The following is a 12,932-nucleotide window of genomic DNA, read 5'->3' as shown; positions in this document are numbered from 1 at the left end:
GTTTTTCTCTCTGTGCCAATAGTTTAAATAAATTAATGTTACCCTCTTGACTTTTATATATCATGGGGAAAAAGTTAACATCCCAACATAGGAACTGAACTACATGTTTCCTCAATAGCAAAGTATGAAATGTGTTCTGATTTTTCTTTGTCAAAAAGCTCTGAAAAAAGGGTAAGTTTTCTCTTTGTTGTTGTTTATTTTTTCTTATGGTCATGTCTTTTAAACTTAAATGCCATGTGCTGGAAGTGACAGAGTTGTAGAATGATAAAAAGAGAGAGGTATGCAAAAGTTATGAGATAAATGGTATGATTTATTAAAATATGAATGTCAATATCTCATATTTTTAAACTAACATAGGGACTAAATATTGTAATTTTGCACAATAATTAATTACCTAAGATCTCATGGTCATTACTTAAAAGCAATTAGTTCAGAGTCAGGACTCAAACATAATATCCTTAATTCCTGTTCACGTCTTTCTACTGTGCTAATGATTTTTAGTCTTTGTGATGTATCAGAATAGCCTCTGGAGCTTATTACAATTAGAGATGCCGGAAATTGCTGTATATTTACTAAATCACAATCTCTGAAGATAGGGTCCGGAAATTAGTACTTTTATCAAACTCCATTGGAAATTTTGCAATATCAAGTTTCAGAATCACCAAAACACATACACACCCACGGGGAAAGGGATAAGAAAAAGAGAAAGTGTGTTTTTGAGCACGTGCGCGAGCGCACGTACTGGAGGAACCCATTAGTGTGGGATATTCACAAAGAGGTAATGGCAGAAAACTGACTGCTATATTGTTACTGGTCCCGCTAATAAGCTGAGCTGCAATGTAGCTAGTATTGTCGGGAGACCTTTCTTTGAGCCCTCTCTTTGTTGCATGCTATAGCAATATAAAGAATAGTTAGGAATATTTTTGCAGTAAGGACAAATGGAGTTTGACTGTATACAGTAGTGGGCCAGGTTACTATACTCCAGCCCTTCCTTTTCTCATGTTTTCACCCTGCTTCTTCCTTCTCCCAGCTGGCCTCCTGCTTTTCTTCTTACTCTGTGTTGATCTCTCTTTCTCTCCTCCTGACTGATGTTATACTGTTTCCTTCTTCCACAATCACCCTGGGGGAGATTTTTATGTTTTTCCGCATCCCATTTATAACACCCAGTTCTTGTTACATAGATTTAAGAATTTATTGGTGCAGAGTCTGTTAATGGAATGAGAAATTCCTTCTCTTTCAATACTAGTATCGAGGATGCTATGTCATGAGGATTTTTGTTTTGAGAGCTGTAGCGACTTGTAAGAAATATCCCACGCTTCTTCTTTTTCTTTTTTTGCTAGTTAGCAGTTCCCCTATTGCCAATATTTTTTAATAGGCTTCATTAAGAGAAAACGCGTTTACTTGACCATTACTCCTTAGAATTATAACAGTGACTTCAACACTGAGAGCTTGTGGTTTTCCATCTTAGGTGGAAAGAGTTGATGAGGAAAATAGCCACAGAGTAAGTGGAGAGATTGTATTTGTTTTGTTGATGCCTTCTTTTAGTGATTTCTTTAGTCCTGTTCAAGCTAAGATTATTAACAGCTTAATGAAAAGAGCATATTGTCTCTTTACTTAAAGAGCCATTTAATGAACACTCTAATATCATTCCACCCCGGGGCAGGGGGAGTGTAATTGGTATGACTTCATAGGGCCACACTTTGTTCGTTGTGTACCTGTGTGTTCAAGACCTGAATCTTAGTAATTTTGAATACATCCCTTTGTATACTACTAACACTCGATTTGTGAAAAATATACATACGGAGCAAAGCATGCTTTTTAGAAAACTCATTAAGGTTTGGACTTCTCACGTACCTGCTACCCTCATGAACAGGCAGTGGTTCCTCTTATCCCTTCAGCATTAGGCCCGGACACAGGGTACATGTGAGCTCTATGGTCCGAGTCCAAGACATCCTTGGCTGGACCACCCAGGTTAACTGGCTTGTCAGTGGGCCATGGGCACAGGCAGAAGGACTCCTAAGTGGGAGGTGGACACAGCAGGAAGAGGGCGAGAAGAAAGGGCAGTGAGCCAAAGAGTGCTCACTGCAGTGAGTTCCAAGGAAACTTTCCAAAGAAATTTCCAAAGACAGGGCTGGGCTCCAACCTAATTTCACCTAAAATCCATTTCATCCGTTTCCTAAATGTTCTACCCCTGATTCCGTTGGCCACGTTTTATGCCTGGTAATACATTCATCTTTGCCTTTGGGCAGATTCCATTCTTCCTGGGAATAGAGTTGTAGACTGTGGGGAGAGAACCTTTGAAATTCCTAGAAATTACTCTGAAGCTTTGAGAGCTTGTTTCCAAAGATGCCACTATCAGCTCTTTCCCCCTTGTACACTCTTGCCACTTTACCCCTCATGAGGGGGGCAGGTCTGTTTTCTGCCTTCTTGAATGGGCTAGCCTTCTGACTGACTTTGACCAGTAGAATGTGGCAGCTGTGACATCCTGGGTCTTCTTCCCTCTTGGAAGCTAGCTGTCAAGTAAGAGATCTGATTACTCGAGACTGTGTTGCCCCAAAGAGTCTCATGGAGAGGCCATGCAGAAAAAGATATGCCTGCTCCGACACCCCTCTCCAACTTTTCCAGTCATCGCAGGTGAGATGCCAAACACATGAATAAAAATCCAGGATGGGCTCAGCTGGGTTGTGCATTTTCTGCTCCACGTGGTGTCTTCTGGTGTTGAATGTCTCAGTAGATTTACCTATTCTAGATGTTCCATATAAATGGAATCATACAATATATAGTCCTATGTGACTGGATCCTTTCATTTAGCATCCATGTTGCAGGTTTTCAGGGTCCATCCATGTTGCAGCTTATATCAGTACTTCATTTCTTTTATTGTCAAGTAATATTTCATTGTAAGATATACCGTAGTTTGTTTAGCCATTCATCAGTTGATGAACATTTGGGTTATTTCCACCTTTTGGCTATTACGAATAATACTGTGAACATTCATGTACAAGTTTTTGTATGAATGTATGCTTTCAGTTTTCTTGGATAATATACCTGTGAACTGATGACTTCTGTTTTAAAAGTATCACTTTCTGGGCTTCCCTGGTGGCACAGTGGTTAGGAATTCGCCTGCCAATGCAGGAGACATGGGTTCAAGCCCTGGTCCAGGAAGATCCCACATGCCGCGGAGCAACTAAGCCCGTGCGCCACAACTACTGAGCCTGCGCTCTAGAGCCCATGAGCCACAATTATTGAGCCCACGTGCCACAACTACTGAAGCCCGTGCACCTAGAGCCCATGCTCCGCAACAAGAGAAGCCACCGCAATGAGAAGCCCGCGCACTGCAACGAAAAGTAGCCCCCGCTTGCCGCAACTAGAGAAAGCCCATGTGCAGCAACAAAGACCCAGTACAGCCAAAAATAAATAAATAAAATAAATAAATTTTTAAATAAATAATAAATTTTTAAAAATTAAAAAAAAATAAACAAAAAATAAAAGTATCACTCTGTCTACTCTGTTGAAAATAGACTGAAGAGAGTCAAAGGTAGAGGCTATGGCAGTAATCAGGTGAGCGAGGATGGTTATTGCAGGATAAACTGTTGTCGACCAACCACAAGTCCGAGGAGATGACTGATCCGTGGACCCCTAGTGACAGCCACTGCTCAGGATGAATGCCATCCCAACACATCAGCAAATCTGCCTGCCATCCTGCAAATGGTGTGAAAAGCCCCATATTTAATGGATTAGCACTCTGTAGTTTTCTAGAGAGATTTTCTATTCATCGATCCAATGATATTGTACGGGGCCAACATGAAATGTATTAAAATACAATAGTCCAATAATAGAGCCATAAAACATAACTGTAGTTGGCTTGCGAAGAATGAATTTGTGGCCATTTTTTACATGCGTTTGCCGATTGTAGTCTTCTTCAGCTATGAAATGCATTACAACTTATGACACATCTTGGCAATCTCTATTTTTCTTTGGTAATGTGAAAGTTTGAGTGGAAGGAATTATGGGAGGAGATGGAGAAAGACAGGAAAAAAATAGAGCCACCTGTTCGTTGACACATCTTCTGATGATAAACTGTCTTCTGGAGGTGATGAGAGAGAGGTTTCACAACCACATCTGGTGAGTTCTGATGCCGAGGTTGACGGATCTTTAGTAGACTGTGGCTGTGCTACTATTGAGAACCTAACGATCAGCTTAACAGAAGGGTGTCTATTCTTTGAGCACCCACAGCATATACAGTTGGCTTCTATATAAGGGAAAGTCAAGTAAAATGTATTGAGTGCCGGGTGGCGCAGTGGTTGAGAGTCCGCCTGCCGATGCAGGGGATGCGGGTTCGTGCCCCGGTCCGGGAAGATCCCACATGCCGCGGAGCGGCTGGGCCCGTGAGCCATGGCGGCTGAGCCTGTGCGTCCGGAGCCTGTGCTCCGCAGCGGGAGAGGCCACAACAGTGAGATGCCCGCGTACCGAAAAAAAAAAAAATGTATTGAGTGCCTACTACTTTGTATACTTTTTCACGTTAACCTTCATTACATCCTTTGAGCATGGTTAAGAGAAAGGATTCTGGGGCCAAACTCCCTGGCTTCAAATTCCACTTTGGGCACATTATGTAACTGTGTTGTGCTCTGTTTCCTTACCTGTGAATGGGGATAATATCAGTAAGCTGCCACATAGGGCAGTTGTGAGGATTAATACGATCAAAGCACTTAGAGCAGGACCTGGCTTCATGAACCGGCATATGAACTAAGTTCATTCCCAGGTTCTTTCCATCTGCCTCGCATGCTTCCTCTTCCTAACACATCTAAGAACAGCACATTACACATGATGTACTGCTTTCCTAATTTATCTGTTATACTCCTGATATGCCAAGAAAGCCTGATGAATGTAGGAACCTACAGTCTGTAAGGCCTCAAATAAGTCTAATTGGATTTGTTGGTTGAGGAGTCAATTTGTGAACTTGACCTTTGACATATACCACAGGACTTTTGTAATCTAGCAAAAAATTGTAATGGTGAATGAAACAAAATTTCAAGGAAAATGAGACTTAATTCTTGCTGCTCCTTTTATTCTTACTTACATTTGTTCTACTCTTTCCTTCTCTCCTTAGGCCAGTAGCCAAATATATGGACCATAAATCATGACCATTTGTTAAGCCTCTGTATGACAGATATCTAACTTCTCCCCCTCAAGGAAAGCTGGACTAATAAATAAAAATGTCCTAGCAACCCTCAGGGACCCTAACCTTACTGTGTAGACTGCACTGTTTGGTTAGCTTACTATACCTGACCAGACTGGAGATTTATTTTAGGTTGTATCTGAAATGCCAGTCTCTGATATCTTGTAGTTCCACGGTTCTGGCCACCTAGCAGACGCTCAGTAAATATTGGGTGACTGACTGGTTTGATTTCCACAGCTTTCTGGTTAGGAAAGGGCCAGCATATCCTACATTGTCCGTGTGTGTGCACATGTATATCACCTTCTTTTCTTTCATTTGGCTGTTTCGGACACTCTAAGTGGGAATGGATCTGAAGTTTCAACATGAAGAGGGAAATGGTTTAAAGTACTCGTTTCTTCCTGACACTTTCTCACAAATGAGCTTCTGAAATATTATTAAAGAACCTATTTATTAGCCAGCAGGGACAACGAAGACACACAGTCTACTCTGTGATTTTGAAGAAGTCCCAGCTCTCAGTCCTTTAAGGGCTGCAACCATGACCTTGTCGGAAATAGTCACTGGAGTCGGATTACAGTATTCCAAAGTCAGGATTCTATAGGAGTTTCTGTAGGTGGCTTTATGCAACTGGAAGTCTTCCAATGCCAGGTCTGCAAACAGGAACAGGCACTGCTCCTCATAGAGCAGATTCTGAGCCTCAGTACTTTTTACACCTTATTCAGTCAAAGATGAGAATACAGTTGACCCTTGAACAATGCAGATTTGGACTGCCTGGGTCCACTTCTATGTGGATAGTTTTCAATAGTAAATATTACAGTGCTACACGGTCCACATTTGGTTGAATCTGCAGATGCGGAGGAATACAAAAGGCTAACTGTAAGTTCTATGAGGATTAACACCCAGGTTGTTCAAGGGTCAAGTGTATTTCTAAAATATTTTAGCCAAACCCATATCTTAAACACCAAAGAGAACTCACTTCTAACATCCTTAACGTGGGTGACCAAACCATGAATTTCACCAATGAAAACCCATTTCTGACATTCATTATACTAACTAGCAAAGCTTCTGCTATTGATTCAGGTACAGATAACAGAATCTCCTCTATAGGGTGGTTGGACTGGTGTGAGCTACCATCCCAGGGGGGAGAATTCCTGATTAGGTCAGTTGACTGCAACTGAGTGTAAATTAACTAAATCGCATCCGTTCTATCCACCTACTATCTATGCTGTACACAAAAGAGCTTTTTATAGTAAATGTGCTTTCAGTGAGCTTCATTCTGTGTGAGGATTAGAATTCCTCCTGCACGTATAGCTTGTTTTCTAAATGCTAACATTGAATGAAATGAAAAGAAAGAGAAAATTTGGAAAGCTTCTTTTTTTTGTGGTTAAACTCCTCTAGGATGTTCACAAAGGACCAAATCTACACCTGTTTGGAACTACCCATTGGTCAGCATCTGCTGCATGAGACGTAGGTCAGGGCAGTGCCTGTGCTGGCGTTTAAGCTATGAAGATAACAAGAATACATGGAAAACAATAAGAAAATCACACACGAGAGTATTTCACAATGAAAGGACATGAGAGTGTAAATGATATGGAAGAAGTAGGGGGAAATCACTGTGATATGACATATGCCAAGAGCAGCTCATGGTGAAAGTAAGCCTAACAGGAAATGTAGGCTTTATAACTGGAAGGACGTGGGAAGGCATTCCAGCCTGGTGGGATAAGTGTTCACTGTGGAGGAGGGTGTGTGTGTGGATATTGTAGGTTCTGGAACAGCAAAGAAACCCACCTGAAAGCGGTACTAGAGGGGGTTCGGACTAATAATAATAGCTCACATTTATTGAGCACTTATTATGTGTCATGCCACGTGCTGAATATCTCTGAATACGTTTACTGATTCCAAACCTTATGAAGTAGTCGCTACTATTATTCCCACTTCACAGAAGATGAACTAAGTAAGTAACTCGCGCAAGGGTCACAGAGCTACAGAGGTGGGATTTGAACCGGGGCAACATGACTCGGAACACTCACTCCTGTGACTGCTGCCTGGTTTTGCCCCTCAGATGGCCAGTGGCTGTGGCAGCTGGTGGTGCTGTGGGAGTCTTGGACACCGCAGATATCTGAAGCGGATTCTGAACATGTGTTAGGAATTGCTTAGCAGCGCGTGTTGCCAGCAGAGTTCATCCTAAGCAGTAAGGCTTGGGATGTAGACAGGAGAAGGAAACATCCAGGGACAGAGAGAGACAGAGTCAGAAATAAGAAAGCACACAGAGAAAGTAAGTTAACAGAGAGGGCAAGGGGGAGAAGAGTGCTTAGAGCCCTTGTCCCAGAATGATAGGGAGGCACAAACCTTCACCTCAGTGACAGTCAGTGGCATTCTTGTTCTCTGTTGCCTTAACATAGTCCCAAAGTACCTGACACAATTAAATACGACCTTTCCCCCTTAGAAAATGGGGCTCAAGTTGCAACAGCGTGGATGGACCTGGAGGGTGTTATGCTAAGTGAAATAAGTCAGAAAGAGAGAGAGAAATACTGTATGATATCACTTATATGTGGCATCTAAAAAAATGCAACAAACTAGTGAACATGACAAAAAAGAAGCAGACTCAGGTATAGAGAACAAGCTAGTGGTTACCAATGGGGAGAGGGAAGCGGGGAGGGGCAATGTAGGGGTAGGAGATTAAGCGGTACAAACTATTAGGTGTAAAATAAGCTATAAGGATATGTTGTACAACGTGGGGAATATAGCCAATATTTTATAATAACTGTAAATGGAGTATAACCTTTAAAATTGTGAACCACTATATTGTACACCTGTAACTTATACAATAGAAAAAAAAAGAAAATGGGCTCATTTTTTATTTTTTGCTTTCAGTGTGTTTCTTTTGAGCATGTTACAATGTCAGGCCACAACTTCAAAAGAGTTCAGTCGTGATAGAATGGCTTACAAAAACGTATGGAATATATAAACTTCTGTCTATAATTCTTATGCAACAGTAATAATATGCCAGAACTTCAAGGTGAAACTGCAAAATGTACAAATAAAATTCAAAATAATAAATGACTAAAAGTCCAGCTCTTCTGCCTGCCGCTTTGGGGAATTATTTCCCCAAATGAGAAAACTCCGACCCAAAGTATTGTATTATCTACTTAAGTACTAAATTTTGGTGACATCCTCCCTATGAGGGTGTAAATAATGTTTATCCAGCATGATGGAAATGTTTTCAAAATTTTCTAAATGATCTCCCCACACAGCTGAAAATATCTTTAATGTGGGACAAATCTATTCCTCTGTGATCGCCCCTTTGCATCCCGTGTAATCACGTGGGAGAATTCGCAAAAGGTTGACAGGCTGCAGTTGATATCCATCAAAAACATGCAAGAGAAATACAAGCAGGCAGACTTCCACTAGAATGAAAAAGCACAGTAAGAACAGCAAGTGCGTCATGAAAGGGAGCCCCCTTTTAGGACTGTTCTTCCCAGTGATCAGCCCTTTTGGGCGGAACGCTGCATTTGGAAGACATTTCTAAGGATTCTCACAGTGCAACTCAGGCTGCAAGTTGGAGTACTCCATGGAGTAGGGCTGAGTGTCGTCTAGTCTGTGCCATGGAGCTGTCCAGCTTAAACGTGCCTGTTGGCCTAACAGCCCTCTCCATCACCCAGAGAATACTGACATGTGCAGAGCACTCTGGAAACACGTGGATTTAAATGAAATGAGGGAAATAGATTTGCAGGAAGATATTTACTTGAGTTCATCTGTGCTGGATATACATTGCAAATCAACACAACTTCACCTGGTTAGACCTCGAGTTATTCAATGAAGAAATTTTGAGAGCTCTTTTAAAAAACCCTTTCCTAAGCACACAGAAAAACTACATGCATAGAAGTGCACCTCTCTTGTTTGCTCTCGATAAAGTATGTGTCACATCAAGAGATATAACTAAGGGGCTTCCCTGGTGGCACAGTGGTTGAGAGTCCGCCTGCCGATGCATGGGACACGGGTTCGTGCCCCGGACCGGGAAGATCCCACATGCCGCCGAGTGGCTGGGCCCGTGAGCCATGGCCGCTGGGCCTGCACGTCCAGAGCCTGTGCTCCGCAACGGGAGAGGCCACAACGGTGAGAGGCCCGCGTACCACAAAAAAAAAAAAAAAAAAAAAAAAGAAATATAACTAAGGAAATGGCAGGGAAAAAAGTGGCTTTGCATATTCTTTTTGCAAAGGTTTCTCTGAGATTTTTGCTGGACTAGTGCTTTTAATTGGATTTTTTTTTTTAAATTTAAAAGCTGCTGCTTCGGGCTCTTTCTGATATTAATGGTTCTAAGCTTCACTTCACCACTGCATCTATGGGGTGTTGTGCACAGAATCAATATTGCTTTCTTTACCTGCTCTGCCCCTGTGTGACCTTGAGGACGTTTCTTATTCTTTTCAGGTCTCAGTTTACCCACCTCTAATAAGGAGCTAAATAATGCAGGAATTTTTTTATAAGATTTGAATAATAGATGTCTGAAAAAGCTTTCAGGTTTAGGATCTGAAACCACTCTGTAGTTGGCAGTGACAGTAATAGTAATAGCTTGGATTAACAGAGAACTTTTCTTCCAAAAGCTCTAACCACTTTTATATTCTTCTTCCATTTGTCCTCTAAATACCCTTTAGAGGTAAGAATGAGAAAGTATCAGCTTTCTCATTTTGCAGGTGAAAAAACGAAGCAGAGAGATGTTGGAATGAGTACTAATTTTCAGAAACAGTATTTCTGATTCCAGTATTTCTGATTGCATAATGGCAAACGCATTTCCACCACAAGCCCTAGAGGATTGGGCAAACTTCTCACGAAGGCTATCTCTACAAGTCGTGTCCGTCATTAATTCATCTCTTCAATAGGATAAGAAATCTTTCTTTGCATGTATCCCTTATTTTCCTATTGAATGCTGCCCTTCCATTTAGATGGTATTCATTTTTTCAGTGCTCGATGCAATCAGTGAACAGAGAGATCCGTGTTATTTCTGCCCCTTGTGCAACTGATCACATGGTTATAGTCCTGGATGAGCCCTTGTAAGGTATGTACAAATGTCATTATGCTGCCACACAGGTTATCCGTATGCGGGCATTATGGTTTTCAGATGACTTCCACCTGTAGCTGTGTGTAACCGAAAACCAGCCGCTCCCAAGAACATCACAATTTCTCCTGCTGAAATGGAAATTGACAGGAGGAGTTAGATACAGCTGTACCTGCTCATCGAGGGATAAATTATTTTGTGTAATTGTTAGAGCCTTGCTAAGACCTCATGGAATGAACATGTTTTCCATGCCCGTGGATATAGATAGTCTTGGTAAATACTGTGTGCTTGGATTTAAAGGTGTGGGAGACTGTCAGCCTGTTGACCATGAGAAAAATTAATTTGAACTGCTGATAAAGAAGGAAAATGTACACAATGAATTAAATTTATTAGACTGAAAAATGTTTCTCCTTGCTATTTCCACGAATATGGAAATATGTCATATGGAATATGTCAGAGTTCATTAAACTCAACTATGGATATGAAGAACAGCTACGCTGCAGCCACTCTTGGAGAATTCTGCGTGGCAATCTGGTGCATCAGTTCTGGGCACTATTTTGGTTCACTTTTTAACGTAAACTGTAATGATGTGTATCCTGAGAAGAACAGAGAGCGGTTGGTTGTCAGTGACAAATCTGACAACATTGCTCTTTACTCTCCTTTGGGGTTGTGCCTTTCCAGTAATGAAAAGTAGAGGAAGGCCAGACTCTGATTGGGCTATGCCTTTCTGAAATCCTGAGAAGATGGATCTGATCTCTGGAAGGGGAGTAGAGTTTTACAACTAAGATCTCACTCAAAATACCATGTTGTTGCTTTCAATTTTCTACGATTGGTATATGGTGCCGGAAAACCTTGGTACATAGAGCTTAATTCTCTTTCCATCCATATAGTTTTATCACCTAATAGCTAATAAGAAGGGTTGTAGTCAGTGTCACCACTTCACTCTTTTCCTCTATTTTATTAATAATAACTTTATTGTTCGGGTAAAACTGTTAGAAGCATCTTAAAATTTTAAACAACTAAAAAAGACAAGGAAATGGACATAAACATTCAGGTATAATCATCACTAACATTTGGTGAGCACATTCCAGATATTGCCCTAAGCAGACAGATGGATAAAAATAAAATTGAAATAACTTTAGACTGTATTATACTATGTAAACTATTTTAATATTAACTCTGCAGTTGAATGTTATGTGAAGTTAACAAAAGAAGCTGAATGAACCTAAAGGAATTGAAATTCAGGCAAGTCCTTCAAAAGGAACGTTGGAACCTAAAGGAATCCAAAGTTGAGAATAAGAGTTAATGAAGAACTTGCTAAGTTCAAATTACAATGATTATTAGACCGACATGTTCAAAAGTTAGACTTTATCTATACACTCCCTGCTATGAAAGATGAGGAAATTAGCACACTTTTTCCCTTTTATCCCTACCACCCCTTATTTTTATTAGTTACGTGATTAGGTTTTACATTATTGGGGTTTATAACATTAACCTTTTGCTGGGTAATAGCAATGCCCAGGTTTCATAATTGTAAGGGGATATTTAAATTAATAGAATGCTCACCTCAAGCCTTTCTACTACTGATTTTTAATCTTTTGCTTTGATTCATTTCATAATTGGCTGAATCCATTAAGCGATAGCCATCCCTCCACTGCTGTCATTTTGGACTTTGGTTCTAGAGGATGAGTTAATCCTGTTCCTTTGTTCATGGGACACAATCCCTCTTTTTTAAAAAAATTATTATCTTTATTTTATTATTGTTGTCATTGTTATTTATTCTCTTTTATTCCCTAATTTCATTCTGCTCGCCCTACCCCATAGACAATCATTCTGATGTATTTGATGAATATCCCACGTGTCTGATGCATACGAGTTTGCTTCCTTGTCAAACACGTACTGTTGTATTTTACGTAAGTGATATTGTGCTAATGGCATTGAATTAGCTTCTTCACTTAACGTGATATTTTTAGCTTTTATCCGTGTTTCGGTGTCTATATTCTAGTTAGTTGCTTTATCTCTGCATAGTATTATGTGTAATTTATTGTTCGAAATGGGGCACTTTTGAGGCTAAAAAAGACCCTATTAGAAATTATACCAGCACAATAGACATACAATGGGATTGACACAGGCCACCGAGATGCACGGTCCCCTTATCCTTAGTGTACCTTCTCCACATTTTATACTTTCAGAGCTGTATTCATGGAAACTTAGATTGTATCCAGCTTTCTGCCACCACAGACCATGCTGAGATGGATATGCTTATATGCGTCCCTCACGCAACTACTTGAGAATTTCTCAGGAATTTACACTTAGGGGTTGCTGGGTCAGAAATATACATATGACCGATTTGCTTGACTCTCCAGGGTGTGCTCCAGAATGACTGCAGCTGTGTAAACTATCAGTAGCGCTGGAGGATTGTCAGATCCTCACATCCCTCCAACAGCTGACACTCTGCAGCTTTCCAGTTTTTACGAATCCAGTAGCTTTAAAGTAATGGCTCAATGTTTTTCTTATTTTGAATTTCTCTAAATACGAATGAGTTTGAGCTTCCTAGCCTCTGAGTTTCTCCCTCCATTGGATTGCCTACACATCTGCACAGCCCATTTTTTATTGTGTCTTTTGATTTTGTTTGTTTGATTTTGATGTGTTGGGCATTCTCAACATGATTCCCTTACTGAAGTTAGATTGCACACATCTCCCACT

General features: G+C 40.7%; 1 protein-coding gene across 1 annotated transcript in view; it reads left to right on the top strand.

The window, feature by feature from the left end:
* The window catches only part of HS6ST3 (heparan sulfate 6-O-sulfotransferase 3), a gene marked incomplete at both ends in the record, with an annotated part of 639,689 nt that overhangs the window by 359,943 nt on the left and 266,814 nt on the right, over positions 1-12,932 (top strand). The window lies entirely within an intron of this gene.

The sequence above is a fragment of the Grampus griseus genome (genome assembly GCF_964374135.1).
Source record: "Grampus griseus genome assembly, chromosome: 18".
NCBI classification, from domain to species: domain Eukaryota; kingdom Metazoa; phylum Chordata; class Mammalia; order Artiodactyla; family Delphinidae; genus Grampus; species Grampus griseus.
The sequence above is the reverse complement of the archived record's forward strand: the minus strand, read 5'-3'. Positions and strand labels throughout refer to the sequence as shown.